We start from the raw sequence: 19,617 nt of genomic DNA, 5'->3' as shown, positions 1-19,617 counted from the left end.
ATGAAATGGGACATTCTGCAGTACTTTCTACTTGTGGTACATTAATGTTCATTATACCAATACTTTTACTCAAGTAAATTTAGAATTCCAGACTTTCACTTGTAACAGAGTCTTTCTACATTGCAGTATTGATAGTTTTACTTAAGTGAAAAAAAATATGAATACTTTTTCCACCACTGGACTATTTCTGACTTTAATCCTGTGTGTGTGTGAGAGAGAGAGAGAGGGGGATCTGATCTGATCTGAGCAACAGAGTAGTGTTGTTTACCCCAGCAGGTGGATGTGACGTCACAGACTTGGAACATCAGAAAATAACAACAATCCAAATCCGCGATTCTTTTTTTTTTTCTCTCTCTCTCCTCTTTTCTTTTTCTTGGCGCGTTTAAAATGTAACAACATTTAGAAGCAGCAGCAAGCAGCTCGTTGGCTTCGTATGTATGAGACACACACACACACACACTCAGTAGTGTGAAACTCTCTTTATACGATACGACGCTCTTCGGTGAATGCGACACAGACACATTTCTCACCGCTGTGTGTTTTAAGTTAGTTCCCTCTCTCCCGAGCGGAGTAATACGACTTGTTAGTATTTACAGTGTGATTGTTGCATGTGTTACTCGCCTCGGTTTACAACGCTCGTGCACACGGTTGATTATCTCTTGTTATACGCCGCGTGCGCCACACCGTCGCACCGACCGTTGTGTGTCGATTCATTCCGGTAAGTTTTTTTTATACCAACATGATAATGTTCTCTCTCTCTCTCGCTTGTTGTTATGCTGCTGTTGTGGTCGCTGTCACTTCTTTTACACCCAACGGTTCTCAAACTTTTACATTTCAAAGGTCTCCCCTTTTAACTCTGACGGTGTACAAATGGAACCAAATGGACCCGAAAGGGTCCATTTGGTTCCATTTGTACACCGTCAGAGTTACAGACTTGCAAGGGTCCCATTTAGACCCCCTGGAATCCACTTTGAGAAACCACTGTCTTACGCACACATGGAGTTTGGGCTTTGTTTGCTGCTGTTTTGTCTTCTCTGTTCTTTCTTTTCTTCCAAAGAAACATTTCAATGGCGAAATAAAACAACAAATAAAACAACACCTGTAGTATTGTTGGCGAGGACTGCTATAGTACTGTGTAATAATAATAATAACTCAGCGGTGTGAAGGGAAAGAGACATATTGATGATGGCATCATCTCTTTTACTCTTTTGGAAAGTTGCTCCTCTAGTTGTTACTCGCGACCCCCCCCCCCCCTTCACACCGACCCCCCCCCCCCCTTACAACAAATACCCTTTGATTAAAAACAACTTCTCTTGTTTATGTCAATTCTGTAGAACGTTGGATAAAACGATGTTATTGGAAGGTAGTAAGAGTAGGATAGCACGCACAACTTTCTAAAGTACAGTATTGTGGAGAAAGTTGAAGTTTGTGTGCCGTGATTTTTTTTTTTTTTTTTGTTGGAACACAATCAGGGAAGGGGTTTCTCCCCCACGTGCTACCTATCGTCCAAACTCTTTAGTATACTTTACCACACAAAGACATTACAATGACCGTAATCTGTGATTAAGTGTAACTATTAATTCAGTTTTGTTACACGCAAGTAGTTACGCTTATACATGCTTATTTGACTGCCCGTTATTTGCTTTGATGTGAAAGTTCCTAAACACATTTTGGTGTGGTGGGCTACTATGTCTTGTCTGTTTTGTCAACTCTGCTGAATTTGAAGTAGATATTGGTTTCAGAATTAACTTATTACTTACATGGTTATTTACTAGATTAATCATACATTCATACTGTGATTATCATAATCTTCTTAAAAGTTGGAAGACCATGCTTTCATTATATAGGAGAGCCTATTCAGTGGATTTCTGATTGAAGTTTGAATATGTGGCTTTATGTGGTCTTGCATGGTTGTGGAAAATAGTAATTCTTTTAATAGTTAGTGGCCATGCTGGTAAATAGGATGAAGGTACGGAGCATATAATTACTAGCCTATTTGTAAAAAGCAGAGCAGAGTTGAATTTTTGTTATTTTGAATTACCTCCCAGTTATCAGAATGTGATAATCCAATTAAACTCTTAAGGCTATTTGTTTTAATGTCCAGATGATTGCTAGATGTGTGGTTCTGCATAGGAGAAAAACAACAAAAAAACAAACATTTAAAGTTAAACCTCTTTAATAAACTTTTTATGAACATATTTCTTTTGCATCTAGGCAACATTTTTGACATTTCATTAAAAAGTATATACAATCAAATATAACACCATGACACATGAATTAGTTGTACATATGTGAACTGCAGTGTTCCATTTTTCAACATTGTTGATTTTTTTAATGCAATGTTTTTATTATAATAATAATAATTATTATTATATAAATGATTGCCTATTCTGAAATGCTTAACTTAAGGTGTTTTATTTTACATTTATTTAGCACACTTTTTCAAACAAGAGGAATAGCGCACAAATAATTTGTTTTTACTGATAGAGTACAACTATGAACAGACAGCTACACTGAGTTCAGTGTTAATTTCTATACAAAAAAGGAGACCCAGTCAATCGTCAGATGGAAACAACATGGATAAAGAAAGACCATATGAAAATTAAATGAAAAGGCAACTGCAGCTTTAACAACTCTTGCCGTCATTGCCACCTTCTCCTTGGTCTTCTTGAGATTAGTCATTGTCTGCGGGGGAAAGAAGGAAAGAAAAAAACACTTTTTTTGTAGGAGAAGTAAAGTAAACAGCCTCCAACAAGCGAACCTTGACAACCCAGATTAAGGAAAACATTGGAGATCAAACAGTGCTGCTGCTGGGCTGTTGTCATGAGCTGCCTGAGACAGAGAGAGAGAGCGGCAGACTATTTGAACAGGCACAGGGTTTTGTGTGCTCACTTATGCAGAAATGGACGTTCGCAAATGCTGACCCAGGTTTTAAAGCACAGGGTGAACTTTCTTTGCAACTTTTCCAGCCACAGTGTTTGACACAGCCTGTGTGTGTGTAGAGGTCCAGCCTTTTTATTCTCTTCCCCCTGCCGATTCTTCAACTTATGGCGAGTGAGCAATGCATAATGAGAACAAACTAGCACTGTCCCGTCTGTCTGGTTTTAGACAGACAAAACATATGCCTTACTGACTGAATAAATCTAACTTTACATTTGAGGAAGAAGCAGCTGTATGCTGTGCTCAATCTCCTTAAGATTTGCAATCTGCGATATGATGTTGTTTGGAAAGTCTCTTATTTCTAGTTGGGGCCTCAACGAGTTATGACTACAGGCTTTTGTTAAGGCTCTCTACGTGGAGAGCTATGGCCAAATTGGGAAGAAACTAATCAGTCACTCATGCATTCAGTCTGAGGACTCCCATCCCTGAGTGGAGCGGCCCCCTCTTTCATCTGACGGCTCAGTATTTGTGAACACATATTGAAATGCCCAGTGCTGGGCTATGGAGAGACTGTAAACTGCCTCTGCACCCTCGCTAGCAACTGAATGATAAGAAAGAGATATTTTTGTCCCAGTGTGGGAATGAGCTTCTGCATCTGCACTTCACTTTTATTGTGGTTTTCTGATTCATTTGCTGGCTTGCCGTCACCTCTTTGTGTTGTTTGTTTCTTAATTTGATGCCAGATGCCTTTAGTCCGGTTGTCTGTAATGTATTTTTTCTGTTGTTGCACAAAGCAAACCGAAAGTCTGACACATGAATTTGTTTGCAATTTGTCCATGCAACCCAAAGAGGAACAGTTGCAGTGTAAATATGATCGCTGCATTGTTATTAGTGTGTAGTAGTAGATGAATTGAAGCGATGACAAAAGAAAGGCACAACAATCTATTTTGCAGGGTAAAGGTTAGTGTGTCCCGCCTCCTGTGGTGTGCCCAGGCAGCTGCTCTGCCTCTGTGCCATGCCCGGGCACACTGTGCGCTCCATGCCAGGGAGGAAGCCCATTGGTCAAGAGAACGGACAGCCTCAGGTGAGCATTGTGCAGCTCCTTGGTCTCCATGGAGACCGCACATGCTCGGGACTAACCATTTACTCATGCAGCCATTAACCCATTGAGACCGGGAACGCATCTGTGTCAGTTTTAGATTTCTTTGGCTATTCAAAAATTTTCTTTAGAAAAATCGTGAAAATTTGTGCAAATCTTTGAATATGTATATATTTTTAAAGCGAACTTTTGTAACTCAAATCTTTGCTTCTGGGGATTCTACAAATGACTTCTAAATCCTAACAGTTTAAAAAAAAAGAACTTATATTGCTATAATATCAGTGGTTCTCAAACTTTTTCATGTCAACGGCCCCCAAAATGATAATGTATTTGGCCGCCGACCCCCATCTCAAAATATGATGTTCCAGGGACCCCCAGAAGCAAAGATTTGAGTTAAAAATGTTTGCTTATGTATTCAAAGTGTTGCAAAAAATGTCACGATTTTTCAAAAAATAGCAGATCTACAAGCTCATACTCGGGTGCCGCGCTATGAGCTTGTATATCTGCTATTTGTCAACAGCCAAAGTATACAATGATGGTTAAAGTGGTCACACAGATGTGTTCCCGGTCTTAATGGGTTAATTACTGTCTTCCACTGTCATCTGTCCTTAATAAAGGCTGGGACACTGACAAAAATGTCATGTGTCTACACAGGAGGAAGTGGGGTAGCATGCAATTACAATCAATTAAACTCATCTCCAATATGCATTTGACTGCCGCTGTGTTTTAGAGATACAGCAGCGCTGGGATACGCATGATCTGCTCTCATAAAATGTGTCTTTGTCGGATTATGCATGTCTGCATCTATGCATGTAGGCTATGTATCTCTCTATTCTCTTGTTTGTCCATCTTTCTTTGTTACTGTAGGTTATATATTTTTATTTTTAGTGGTTGATGAGTCTGGTGTACTGTAGATGCCTGATGGGTAGGACATAGGGACACAGAGGCAATTCATTCTCATCTTAATGCAAGATTAATTTACCTAATGAAACTGCAGGGTGTGTTATTCAGCAAAATATTTTTTACTTTACGGCACAAGCCACATCATCAATACGTAGCCCTTGGCAACAGTTCCACTGCCCACGCCAAAAATTGAGTCAAGTTTTCTTTGTGATGCCTATTTTCTAAACGTCAGTCTTTGGCTTTTGTGAATCAACCTCATTGTGTTTCACCTTGGATTCTAGTGTGTGTACACAGACAATAAAAAGCTGATTTGTGTGAATGCTTGTTTGACACTTGAGAACAGTGCAGGAAAATATCTGATATATTTATCTCTCTCTCTTCGCTGATGACCTTTAAAAAAACAGATTGAAAGAGATAACCTAGACTAGCAAAGCTAAATAATCTGAGTGTCCTACTAAATGATGATTCCATCTACAGTGTTTCCACAGTACTGAACAGTATTGCAGTAAAGAGCGGTTGGCTTGAAATGTACCTTGTTTAACACTGAGATTGAGATGTACGCTTGCTTGTTTGTTGGGATGTTGAATGAGTGAGTGGAGCTCGTCTGGGCCTGGGGCGTTTTCAACTCAAAGTAAACGCTGTTGCAAGTTTCAAATCAATCCTACTCAGATATGATGACATATTGTTTAAATTCAATATTGCCTATAAGGTCAAGGTTAGAAATGTGAAATAAATAAATAAGTTGAAACAATAGGCTTGCCATTGTCATACAATGCAGTCAATGCATTTATCACTTATCAAAATGGTTGAGATCGTTCAATCACTTCATGTGATGTTATCATATAACACTGTGAACCGTTTACTTGATGATTAATATATTGAATTAAGTTATAAATAACTCATTGATGATTCTTTGTCGGGGCTGATGGTTACTGGCCATGCAGCCACCATAAAGTTGTATTTTTCAGCGCATGGGGATTGGGGTGGTGTATCATTTTCGGTGTCCTACAACCCGTAGGCGGCAGGCTCTGTCTGATTGGATTAGGGCTCAGATTAGATGTTGAATTGAGTTGGTTGTCACAGATCCCACTTTACCGGCTGTGAGGTTGACAGCTGAGAGGGATTCAGTCCGAAGGATAGAGGTTTTTCTTTTTTCTCGATCCAAGGGGTCCAAAGTCAGGAGTCCCAAGGGGAACCCTACCTAGAATATCACTATGCTTTATCAGAGATAAGCCTCATACTGACAGTGTTGGGGAAGTTACTTTCAGAATGTAATGCATTGCATATTACGTATTACTTTTAAGTTCAAATTATTACGTTACGGTTACAATATTACTTGCTATGCTAACTAATGCATTACATTACTTGTGCATTACTCGAAGCACAAAAGTACTAGGCATAATATTAAATAATAATACAATTCTTGGAATTGGAAGATGGTAGGCTAAATGGAATAGAGAGGATTGCCACAATAATGTTTGTGGGATTAAAATGCTATTTTACCAGCCTAAATGTAAATGTCATGATGAAACACAAACAACTCAGAAGCTGCAGCAGCACCCTCTATTGGTGCATGGTTTATGTTTAGAAAAATCGAATAAAACTCCAAAAAGCGAATGGGAGAGACGAACTGCATTGTCATTAATAGTGTGCATGCAATTCATTCGAAGTTTTAGCAAATAAATATGAATTTCTGAAAGTATTGCGTTACTTACTAACGGTTACAGTGTTACCCAATTTGTTAAAGTAATGCGTAATTACTTCATTACTCATGAAAGTAACATTTCATAATGCATTACTCACAGAATGTGTTACTCAATGTAATAATCGCGTTGTATATCAACTCAGAAAAAGGAAATTGAGAATTGACCAAACCAATAAAAAAGAATGAAACTGCAAAGCATGTTTTAACAACTGCATATTTGTGCAAATCTGCGAGTAATCGAGCAATGTTTTATGATTTTCACGTTCAGTTTTGCCTAAATGGCTGTAAAACAGTTCACTGTCTGTTTACAAACAACTTATGTATTTTCTATAAACCATCGGCAAAAAGAAAATATTTGTAAGTGCGTATTAATATTTGCCGAGTCAGTTAAAGAAAATATGCTAACATTTGGTACAAGTCTAAACGTTATTCGTTTATTGATTCACATGTCAGAGGAAGTGCACTGATGTTAATTCCAGTACTCGATTCTTACCCAAAACAAGCCAGGTAAAACTACACCATTTTAAAAATGTATTTAGATTTGACTTTGAGATTACATATTGATATTATTTGTTTGGTTCTCTGTGTAACGTCTTGGCTGTTGTCTAACAAAATTCTTAATAGCGACAAACTACCCGCAGTTATATGTGATTCCCTGCTCACTTTCCAGGGTTGTTGCAAGAGCCTCTTAGCATATAGCAACTTGAAATCTGAATTTCCTGAGCAGCACAGCTTGGCATCTCTTCAGGGTACGTTGAAGGTAAGCTACAAACATTTTCAGGCTGACGTCTGAGGTCCAAACATATGCTCCAATCTGTGTTCAGCTGCCAGGCTAAACCTCTGCACCTGTTTTTATCAGCTGTTGTCCAGTCTTTTTATATATTGGGTCTGGGTGGGTTTGGTCATAACAAAACCTATATATGGACACATTTTTAAGGGAATTATTCTCATGATTTACCGTCATCTGTGTTTTTTTGTCTTTTTTAACTCTTGAGATTATGGGTCTGTGTTTACACTCTGAGAGTTAAATTAACACTCAACAATTTTACTGTGTAGTGGGCAAATATAGTGTACTTAGTGGTAGTTATGTGCTTTGGGAACCAGCCAAGAGTTCACATAAAGAACAAGAAAGGAACACTGGAGGCGTAGGCTATTTCTTAGGAATCAGGATGCCTGATGCTCAGTCTATGACTAGTATTTGCTACACCTGTTGTTGTCTGTAGCAACCTTTTCAGCTCAAGACCCAAAGGAGGAATATAGTGTCTCCCCGGGGACCCAAACTTACAAAAAATACTTGATGAATTAACCACTTAATCCAATATAATCAAGAATAGTGAAAATAGCCAATCTGCTATTTTCAATATTTTTGAAAGTTTCTAAAAATGTTTTGTTTTTTTAAATGTTTGAAAATCTTTTTTCTTTAATCAAAACATTCAATCTTTTATAGTAAATGTAAAAACGGATCCATGACCCTTTTTTTTGGGAAATGCTGGTCAATAGTGACTTCCCCACTTGGTTTCACTTTTTGATTTATGTTGTTGTGTGATAATGTATTGTCTGTGACTGTGACCATACCCAGTCAATTTGCCTCTTTACACATGTATCAAAAACAAGGGCAAGAATATTAACCTGAATGCATTTGGTGGTGGCTGGTGGCTTCCTGAGGTAGCTACTAGTGTTGGAATGTGACTGTTGCCAAAATCATGTTAGGTCTGCTGCACGCTGTAAACTCCAACATTGGAGAATTTCGCTTTTGAAAATCAGAACCCTCACAGTCGTCGCCGACAGTATGCAGCCTGCTTTGCCACGGTGTACGCAGTGCAGTGTAATAAGGCCAAAGTAACTCCAGGAACCCCGTCCTTCTTTGCTTCTTTGCTGTTTTTACTTGGCAGCACCACCCTGACAAGCAGCGTCACATGGCAGGGCTCGCTCCTCCGTCATCGGTGCCGGGTGCAAATTTTGTGTGTGCTTTGATCACGTCTTTGGGGCGCATGGCTCCAGCTTAGCCCTGCTGCTCACTATGTGATAAGCCATCAGAGTGCTGAGATCTGAGCCGGGAGCGCTGTGGGCTCGAGGAAGAAGCAGGGGAGAGCAATGGAGACCGGGAGAGAGCAGCAATGCAAATTTTGTTGACAGATTGCCTAATGTAACCATTCTTTCTGCCTTTGCAGTTAACCATGTTAACCCTGGTATCCCTATTTTGGGCATGTCATTATAGGCGGAAAGGTTCTAAAAAGAAACTGAAGACATTCAAAAAAGTATTAATAAAAAAAGCGAGTTCACAACACATTGCATTGTGATGCATTGTGAGCTTGTAGAAAGGCTATTTTCCGCTATTTTCTCATAGTATCATGGTGCTTTTAAACTGTCACACTCACAGTTATTTGACAGTTTTTTATTAATTTGACAACTTATTAATTGCTTCAAAAGGACTTGTGACGTAATTATTTTACAAACCTGTGTTGAGGTACATCTGATTCACTTTGAAGTCTAACCTTACATTGTCACAAGGCCCCCCCCCGTATTGCACAGAAAACATTATTCTAACCTATTATGAAGGCTGCGCCTAATTGACAGGTTGTTGCTTGTTTATTTGATATATATTTTCCAGCTGGGTGGTAATTGGGATGCAGTAATTAATTATTACCCAAGATGCAATGCTCTAGGAGAGGAAACTAAATGCTAATGAGTGTGGAGTCACAGAATTTAATTAAAGTATTCAGGTGATCGCAATCGCTACTTGACTATAACTTAACTAGGGGACTTCATTGATGCCTAATTTGTGCAGTGTCCCCTACTGTAGGTGCAGTAGGTTGTTTACCTGTATTATGTCCAGACTCACGCAAGTAGAATAACGTTTTTTATATATAAATGTTTCTTTCAGATGGCATGATCAGTGATAGCGTTCATGCATGGCCGTGTGTAACCGTAGAAGACTAGTGGATGTGAAAGACGTGGATTGGGACTCCCTCGTGACAGTGCACTAGTTCCTCCACTGATAATGGCCTTGTTAAGTGAGATTCATTACCTCTTCATTCAGAGTCCCCTGGACATTGAGGGTGAGTGTACTGAACATACCCACTCTGGCGCGGTGAAGGCACACCGATGTGGTTTTCTGCTGCCAATCGTGGGCGACGGCGGTGTCTTCCCTTTGCTCTCGATGATTCACTTGACCTGATGCTGGGGGAGTGGGTAGCATTATTTTTCTTACTCTGTTTCAGCCTACACACACACACACACACACACACACACACACACACACACACACACACACACACACACACACACACACACACACACACACACACACACACACACACACACACACACACACACACACACACACACACACACGCTTTCACACATGCACTTGCCCTCACACTTCTCTCGCTCTCTTGATTCACACAGTTCGCACACACACGCACAGTACACACACACACACACACACACACACACACACACACACACACACACACACACACACACACACACACACACACACACACACACACACACACCTTGTTTGTGTGAGAGCTTCTGTTGTCTGATAGCCTGGTCTCCCTGTAGAGCTTCAGATATTGTTGTTGTTTGCCTGTATTGGTTGGAGCGTGTGACTTGCGTTTGCCCGTGCTCCATGGAGAGAGTTTGTTTTTGTTCTCGGTGCTGTAAACAGGGTGGGGCGCCATTCCCAAACCACTCACTTGGAGATGGTTATTTTCACAGGTGCTATTTTTTTGTTTATCATTTTTGGTCAATAGATTTGCCCGAGACGGAATTATGTGTTGAAGCCAGAAACTATAGCCAACTATGTGCCATGTTTGCTGACGAGATTAAAAAAGGAGGAGAAAAGAAAACCCACACACGTTCATTATTGTTTTGGCATTTTGAAAGAGTGCCCACATTTAGTTTTTGAAGTCATATACTTTAGTTTTTGTTGACTCACAATACAAAAATATTCCATGGTGAGCATTGGTGACTCTCTTTATCTTTTCCTCTATTAAATAAAAAGCCTTTTATTAATAGGGCTTCATTACAAAGTAAAAAAACAACAACACATGTATATTTTTTGTTCTTTGAAACGGAGGCAATACTTGTGAGCCACCTTGATGCTCCTTTTCATCTGTTTTCCTCTGTTCTTGCTCTACGAGGAAAGAAATATATCAACTTTTCCTTTCCTTTAATAAGCAAGCCCTCTATTCCAGTCTAGATACTCGGATATTATTGCAGCATTTCTCTAAAACGTGAACCTGGCCTAAAAGTACTGACTGTGAAATTTTAGCTTAATAGAGTGACACTGACAAGTGACTTCAAAGCACCAACTTGGCTGTATGTGCATCATGTCGCCCTGTTGCCTGGCTCCCAACTCACCACTGTTTACCATTTTACTATTCATGATTCACAGCCTTTTGCTGGATATTTTACAACCCCTGTTGTTAAACTCTATCAATATGGTGCGGTTTGAGCAATAAGCAGTTATGAGTTATTGGATATTTTTCTAAAAGCCTTTCCATGTTGCGCATAGGGGCGCATGATATACCAGCTTTTAATGTGTTGACTAATCAATTCTTCCCCGTGAAAACAACTCAGAATGAGAAATGAGTAAATCAATCACTTCACTTCATATTATGGAGGAGAGTTGGATGAGGCTTCTGAGTGCATTTCTGTGTACTTTACGCACAATTGTATGCCGTGATTGAAGGGCTAATTCAAAGAATTTTAATCACTCGGACTGGGCCTCTTGCAGTGTCATCTTTTTTTGCAAATGCCTCATAAAATGAATAGATGAGCAGCCTCTTTTAGAACATAATGGCTGCATTAGAATATGAGATGGATGGTGGATGAGAATCCTGTATCCCCCATGCACTCTCTCTCTCTCTTACTCATTCATTCACTCACTCACTCTGGTCTCTTCTATCTATAGTACCACTGTGTAAAAAGACCTCGCGGGGCACATTGAAGTGTTCAGCCGAAGCTCACACAGACAGGGGATTGGGGGGGGGGGACAAAGTACAGGCAGGGACAATTTTTAGTGTTAAAATTGCAGTGGAAGCGGTTAAAAGGACCAGCCAGCCTGTAATGTCTGATTTCATGCTCCTGTGTAGCCAATAATAGTTTTGTTTTGTTTGTCCTTTAAGTCCTCCCTTACCTTCACTGATTATGATGCCACACCCTCTTACCAGCTTGACAGTGACTGCTCTTTTTCCAGTTTGTGAGATCATGCCAGTGGAAGTCATGTGTTGTGTTCTCATCAGGGCCGAACCACACATTGCCAGTCAATATGTAAACAATGGCAGGGAGAGACGCTTTCTCATTGCCGAGCTGACATTTCACATCGCCCGGCCAGTGACTCATCAGAGAGATGTCATTCAGCAAATTACATTTTAGTGTGCAATGTGCATTTAGCGATTGAGAAAAAAAATACTCTTAATGGGATCTTAGTCCAACATAAGCTGTTACCAGACTACTAGAGATACTAGACTAGGGATGTAAAGGTATACACCATTTTAAGGTATCCGGCGGTATGAAACAATCACAGTATTGATACTGTAAGAATTTTGGTTCCCACTGTATTTTCGTGCATGCTCACATAATGTGCATGCATATAGGCGCTCGGATGGCGCAGTGGTGAAGTCCCTGCCCACCACCACGGAGGTTGTGGGTTCAAATCCACGTGGTGCATCCGGCTTTGTTGAGTGTCTTCTACACGAACACAATTGGCCCGTGTCTGGGGGAAGGGAAGCCGGGCGGGGAGGGTGATCTATGTCACTACACATACTCCTACGGGCTGGGGGCGGCACCTGTCAGCGGGGAGTGTTGGGCGGGAGGAGTAGGACGAAGGCTCTACTACGTCCTCCTGGTGGGGGCTCCTCACTGGCAGGTGAGTCAGTAGCATACATAGACATGTGTTGTGTACCGATTTGCTAGCTTGGTAAACCCTCCCTCCGGAAATCTCATTTCCATTTGATTTCAGGAGTGAGTCTGGCCTGATCGCCCATTCTGCAATATTGGCTGTGGGCTGGAGTTGGGCGGGAGTAATACCGTTGACTGACAACCCCTTCAGCCAATGATCGTTTTTCCCCTTCAGCCAATCAGCAGTTCACCAGACTAATGTGACGCAACGGGACTTTTGAGACGGCCATGCCCAAAATGGGTTGCCTTATTCGGATACATGCGTGTCACTGCCCGCCCCTACCGGTTCTCAAAATATTTATTTTTAAATAGGCTCTGTCATTGCGAACGCAGCGGAAGGAGGCGCGCACGGTTTCCTTACTATGAAACCGTGCTCGGCTTGTGTGTCTCTCTGCGTCTCTGTGTGCAGTATTGTGTGCACTGCCTGCACTGCCTGTGTGCAGCCAAGTAAATGTCCAATATACCATACATCAAATGAAAGGTCTTTGAAAACTGAACACACCTGTCAAGGTTGTGTTTAAGCCCGCCCCTTCCCCCGGAAACCACGCCCCGGAGAAGGCTCCTAAAAACTCCCCATTGAAACCCCATGTTAAATGAAAAGTGCCCGAATCGCTCCGAAACGTTTTCTACCCCCTCTAAGTGTCCCCCTACGAACAAATATTTCTGGCTCGGATTTTGGCTCCGCCCCCCGGAAGTGGGTGAAACGGGCACTTCAAACACTTTGTTGAATTGTTCAAAAACATTCAAAGTTTTTTTTTGGTGAATTTGTATTTTTCTAAGATGCTCATTTTAACGCAGATTTTTTTTGTATTTAAAAAAAAAATGTATTGCTAACTTTTTTTATATATATATTTTTTTCATTATTTTTTTTTTTTTTTGCGTTCGCTTCCCGCGTTTGCGCGTCTTACTTGTGATTAATTGACCACATATATGAAGTTAAACAACTAAATTCTATCCAAGCGATATCTTCTAAGTAAATTCAAAGTTTGAGAGCTTTTTGAAGTAAAAAAAACAGCGGAGAAAATAGCGGACAGAAAAAATGGCTGCCGTTCGTGTTTTGTCGGCTGCATTCAGGCTCACTCGAACTCGCCACCTGATTGGCCAACTGTCGCTGTCAATCACAGAACGATGTGCGACGACGCTGATAGGCTCGTCCATTTGGTGTACACAGCCAATATTGCAGAATGGGCGATCAGGCCAGACTCACTCCTGAAATCACTCCTGAAATCAAATGGAAATGAGATTTCCAGAGGGAGGGTTTACCAGGCTACCGATTTGCGTGATGTTTGGACAAAACCTGTTGGAGTAAATAGAATAAATGTGTTTTGCATAAATCAGCCTCCTGGTGCCACTATCACAGGCCAATGTGAAAATGACGTGTGAATTTGGGGCAGAGGTTCTGCTCTGGCATCCAGTGAGAGTGTGTGCGGTCCAACAGTGCTGGAGATTAGCTGTACACAGACGGACGGACACACGGACGGACAGGGGGCAGAACATTGTCTTGGCCACGCCTTCGGCCTGGCGGAGACAAAGATGCTGCGCTATCAGAAAGAGATGGAGGACATTGTCAAACTGGGAACTGTATCCAACCCTAGGTGAAAATTGCCGATCTACAAGCTCTGGGCTGGCTGAGAGACAAATCTTGCTGTCTGCGTCCCCTTTCCATGGATCGACACATCGCATCCCCATTCACCAAAACGTTGCTGCGCTTCATATACACTGTTTTCACATAGCCAAATCCTAAGTGCAGGAAGTATAGTAGTGGAAATTCATCTCATGTGAAAACGGGCACTGATGAAAAGTTTTGGTGTTACGACAAGCTTCCTAGTAATTTTTCTGTAATGTACTGGCGGAATAAAAAATTCCCTGTAGTGAAAACGCTAGAAATCAAAGTACTGGGATAGCGTGATGACGTTGACAACAAAGAGAGAGAATACATATGTTGTATGGGCATGGCTTGTCCAACTACGATGTAAGTAAAATTCGCTCTGTTATATAGGGAGAGGGTGGGTGAGAGTCTCACTCTCTCAGAGAGAGAAAAGAGGGAGAGAGAGGCACGCTGTCTGTTCAGTGCTCACTGCTCACAGTACTCGCAAGTCGCAACACCTGAAGGCAGCACACAGCTGTTTTTAATATGATTTAATAAGTGGCCGTTTAAAAAAAAGAACGATCGATTAAGTTGACATTCAAGATATGTCTTGAGATTTTAGGATGGAAACAGATCTGCCAGCTCCACCTGTTAACCCAGTGTCTCCGTGATAATTAATGATAGAGAGAGAAAAAAGATATGAGAACGGTTCGCTTATCCTCTGTTCTTTCGATGGATTAAAGTTACAGTCTGGCATGCTTGCAGTCACCTCTCGCGTGTTTATAAAGTACTACCATTAGAAAATAAACAAATGAAAACGGAGAGCCAAGGAGAGCATGTGAAAACGGTCTCTCCCATTGCCATTCCAGCAAGTTATGCAAATTATTTTGCTGGAAATATTCTGGCACTGTAGTGAAAACACAGCTATATTGGGTATTGGGGCTTTTCTGCCTTTATTGATAGTATACAGTAGAGAGAGTGACATGAAATGGGGAGTGACACACAGAAAAGGTCTTCGAGCTCGGTACTCGAACCCACGACCCGCTGTCAGGCTGCATTAGAGGCTATATGTGGTATGGCCTTTACCGCTAGGCCAGCAGCGCCCCGAATATAAATTATAATCTTTTTTTTAGTAGGCGGTTCCATTTTTATTTTGGGATGGTGGTGAAAAAACTAAACAAGAGTGATATTGACTTGTAATGTGCAGTTTTTTTTTTAAGAATTCTCAGTTTTTACTATTACCACTCTTATCAAATGACAAATGTGAACCCATTGTCATATCATATCGCTATTGAGATAAAAATGTTGTCCATATCGTTCAGCCCTAATAAAAACAGCCCTAATATAGTGATTTATGTTCGGATATTGACGTTACGTTAGAAGTCCATAAGGTGGACCACAATGGAAACAAGCTATTCAATCAATCTATCAAAAACATATTTAGTTAAGCAGCTCATCAATTTCGCTGTAACAGCCAGCGCCATGTTCCAGTGGATGGAGTGTTTAGGTTGTGTGACTGATTTCTAGGTTAGGCGAACCAACCTGTCAAAAAACAAAAAGTATCACTCATTGACACAAGGACATCGGGTGTGATAAAAAAATGGCAAGCATGAACCGGCCCCACCTCTTTATCCCCCAAATAAGTGTCTGATTTCGGAAGAGTTTTATTGCTTCCCAAAACAAAACGATAGCTCCGTCAAGGATGATTCGAGTTCCCTAATCGTCCGGGTCCTCTCATATCTCGCTCATATCCTGGCCGTAATGCTATTTGATTTGAGTCGGCACCATAGACTGTAAAAACAATATGGACAACGTTATGCCATTGTTTTTTTCAGACCGTAACTGAAGCCTGCTTTTCTATATCCGGTCTGAAATGCAACTGGAAATTAATGCTATTGGCAGCGAGGGCGGGTCTTCACTCGGTAGAACCAGTAGAAACCCTACATTATCATAAATGAATGGGAACATAATTTACAGAACGCATATCATGATGATTAAAAAAAGACTTTGAACTAGCGATTGAAAACATAAAGTGTTTATGAAAAGGTTTACTAAGGTAATAAAATCAAGTGTAAAGTTCACCCAAAACCTCATTGACTTCTGTTGAGATTATAATGTATTGCAAACGGTAGAAGGTGAAATAGTTACATCTGCTGGGCAATTAATAGGAACAGCAGGCTGAACGAGAACCCGGAGGTGAGCTTCAATTCCAGCGAAGGGGGTTTGCCCCTTGGCCTGCACGCACGCTGGCGTTAAATCGTGTTTTTTTTTAATTATTTGTTTTAGGTCGGGTCGGTCTTGGTTTGGGCTTCACCTTATTGATATCGGTCTGGGCCTTAAGTTTTAGGCCCGTTGAGAACTCTTAGGGTGATGCACAATCTGCAGGCATTGTCAAAAGAAAGTTGTCGCCAGGGGAGTGAACACATCCAATATGATCACATCATCTTTGTGATCGCCATCCCATTGACAACTGGTTAAAGCTATGGTCAAGATTAACGAACATAACTCCATAGTTTGGCGGTGTCTCGTCCAAAAGAGCAGATCTGTGACTTTACGCCACCACTATATAATCTCTTTATCATTTAAACAATACTTTCATGACTGAACTCAATGAACAACAATACGTTTTAATATAATAATTAAATATTTTATATTTTTTTATTTTACATAATTTAATTTAATACCATACACCGCAGTATTTTGCTAGATACCGTACTTTGAAATGTCATACCGTTACATCCCTATACTAGACTAACTCTATATTAGACCTTTTCTGATTATAGACCACTTACATAATTGTCTGCTTTCCCTCAGTGGCTGTGAGGTCAAATACTTGTTGAGAGTTGTGGGGCATCCTATAGACTCAAAGAATCATAGGATCACATTTGGAGCTGTATATCATTCACTCCCAATTTTCCAAACAAATGTCACTTTTGGGTGGCCCCAATGGAAATCAAACTCCTCACCCTGACATCATTAGTGTCATGCATTATTGAACCAGGCTCCTCTGTCCTGGCTTTATTCAAAACAAATTCTAAGGGATATTCACTGTCCAGTGAATTACTACTCTTATATTGTTGAGGAAAAACCTTCTGAGAAGCATCCCGGCCAACTGAAGCTGCGCTTGGTTTGGCGATTTCCCCCAGCTTTCATGTTGTGGGTGTGAAACCTGAGACATTTTTTTCTGCTCCCTGCACTTTGTGCTAATGTAAATGATTTGCATGGAGTTTGTCCCCACTGATTTAGGTTGTTTGGACTGTTCGTCGCTGGAACCATGCCAATTGAATTTTCTGCCTTCTAACACGCTACGAGTGCAGGGAATATCGTTCTCATTGGGCCTGAGGCTTGATCTCCACCCCCCACACCCCCCAATCCTTTCACATCACACTGACAGCGAGCTAGACCATCCCCAAAAGGCACACGTAATTAAAGAGTTGGCATTATAATTACAATGTGTTTATTGTCTGTTTATGGGTGGTGTGCGTACATAACACACTGAGAGAATTCTTTAGTGTAAATGGATTGAGGGCTGTTAATATACTTAGTAAATGCGATTTTGTGGGGCTAACATCTCGATAGCTCCCTTTATCAGCCCTTTGACAATTGCTCTGTTTGTTGCATGTACGACGCAATTTGGCTGACAGCGGTAACTGGCGGCCGAAATAACCAAATTATTTAGTCATGGATTTTTAACGGGCACAACGGCAAATGGATGTTAAGCAAATGATGCAATTTATTCCCTTCTCCTCATTGCCAGGCTGGCTGCCACAGGACTACTGCCAGCATTAAATAAGTGGTACCCAGATGGTATTCACATGATGCCCACTTGGTTACAGAATCGTCCCGGGAAATAACTCCTGGCTGCTACAACAACCAATAGGTCATTCTAGTGAGAGAGCCTGTTGCTTGCTCCCACTCTGCATGCGCAAATGGGCTAATGTTGTGTCATCTTGGTAAATTCTTGAGGGAAGGCTCTCTCTCTCTGTCTCTCTCTCCTCTCTCTCTCTCTCTCTCTCTCTCTCTCTCTCTCCCCCCTCTCTCTCTCTCTCTTTCTCGCTCTCTCTCTTTCTCAGGGGTACTAAATGAATTGGAAAGGAGCCCAGTTAATGAGGAGGGTGGGAGAGAGAGATAGAGGGGAGAAACCCTTCGCTACATCTCGTTTCCTTTTGCGCTAACACTGCTTCCTGGTTCCTCTGTGTCCTCCTCCAAACAGAAGGGGGGGGGGGGGGGGGGGGGGGGTGGTATCAGTGATGAGCAGCACTCTGTAATGGGACATGTCCACCAAGCTCTTGGATGAAGTGATTTCTTTACCCTCATATTTAGAAATATAAAAGAAGCTATTTATGGAGAGTACCCATGGAAGACAAATTCTCTCCTCCTCTCCTCTCCTCTCCTCTCAGCTTGCTATTCTTTTTTACACCCCGTCTCATCATGTGCAGCTGTGCAGCTCAGTGTGTGTCTGTCTGCTCCAGGAGAAGTGGTGAACTGTATCGTCTCTCCAGCCACTAACAGCCAGCAGCTGCAGGCGTCAGCCACCGCTACGCAGCGAGGACAATGTGGAACTGATTTTCTAACACAGAAATAAATAAACAAAGCACAGAGGGAAGAGGGGGGGCAACACCGCAAACAATACACAGCTTATGCAAATTGGGCGGGAAATGTGTTTGTGGATCGATAAGCAACATACGCGTACGAAGAGACTATAGGAGATGAGTGACCGTTTTATATTGAGATCGCTCATTAGCGCATTTTGTTTTATCTGCAAGAGTTAGCCTCAAACATCTGTTTAGTATTTCGTTTTTTTTCCCTCTTCCCCTTACACTAGAAGCTGAGCCCACACGTTATGAAAAAAAAATTCATAAACTATTTGTTGTTTAGTTGTGACATGAATCTCCACGGATATCTGGAGTGTGTTTGTTACTTTGTGCGGATAAGGTACCAGATGTTCCAAGCAAAGTTTTTAGTCACTGTGGTGGGGGGGAAGGGGGGGGTCAGACTGTCAGTAGGTTAAAGGTTGGACCGTAAAAGTAAAGAAGAAAAGACAATGCAACAGTAGCACATCTACAGTAATTACAGATGATAGCTCAATGAAGGAGTGAATATGTATATTGCTTGCTGTCTGTCTTGGGTTTCACAGTGCCTGATGGCTCTCGAGTGTGTCCTTGTGTTGGTTATTGAGATGAATCTTTTGTTTTGTTCTTTGCAATGCTTATTTTGTTTTCAACACGGCAAGAACAAGAATGCGTGTTACATTGAAAATAGGAGATTTCCATAAAAGGCTGCAGCAGCAGGAGGACAGACAGATTTATTTTGTTGGTCATTCAGGAATGAAAAATGAAATCTTCAGCACTTGCCATTGTTTAGCTTTCTCTCCCAGTCACCTTGTAATTGTTCCAGTGTTATAAGCAGCTATTAGGTATTGCTGGAAAATGGTAATGCTGCAAGAGAACTCATCTCCTCCAGAGAATGGCTCTCTATCACACTCTCACATTCTTTTAAAAGGGAAAAGGAAGATGAATTCTGCCCATAAAG

At 41.2% G+C, this 19,617-nt stretch overlaps 1 protein-coding gene across 8 annotated transcripts in view; it reads left to right on the top strand.

The window, feature by feature from the left end:
• Positions 1-382: 382 nt before the first annotated feature.
• The window catches only part of foxp1b (forkhead box P1b), a 184,188-nt gene continuing 164,953 nt past the window's right edge, over positions 383-19,617 (top strand). For 3 of the 8 annotated variants that reach the window (XM_080420966.1, XM_080420972.1, XM_080420962.1), the window contains exon 1: positions 395-718. The gene's annotated coding sequence lies outside the window, so the exon portion shown is untranslated. Of the gene's footprint in view, positions 719-19,617 lie in introns of all 8 variants that reach the window. The other 5 variants (XM_080420968.1, XM_080420967.1, XM_080420971.1 and 2 more) reach the window with 5 other exon arrangements.

Source organism: Gymnoscopelus braueri (genome assembly GCF_963280865.1).
Source record: "Gymnoscopelus braueri genome assembly, chromosome: 3".
Classification (NCBI taxonomy): Eukaryota; Metazoa; Chordata; class Actinopteri; order Myctophiformes; family Myctophidae; genus Gymnoscopelus; species Gymnoscopelus braueri.
This window is presented reverse-complemented; position numbering and strand designations above follow the sequence as displayed.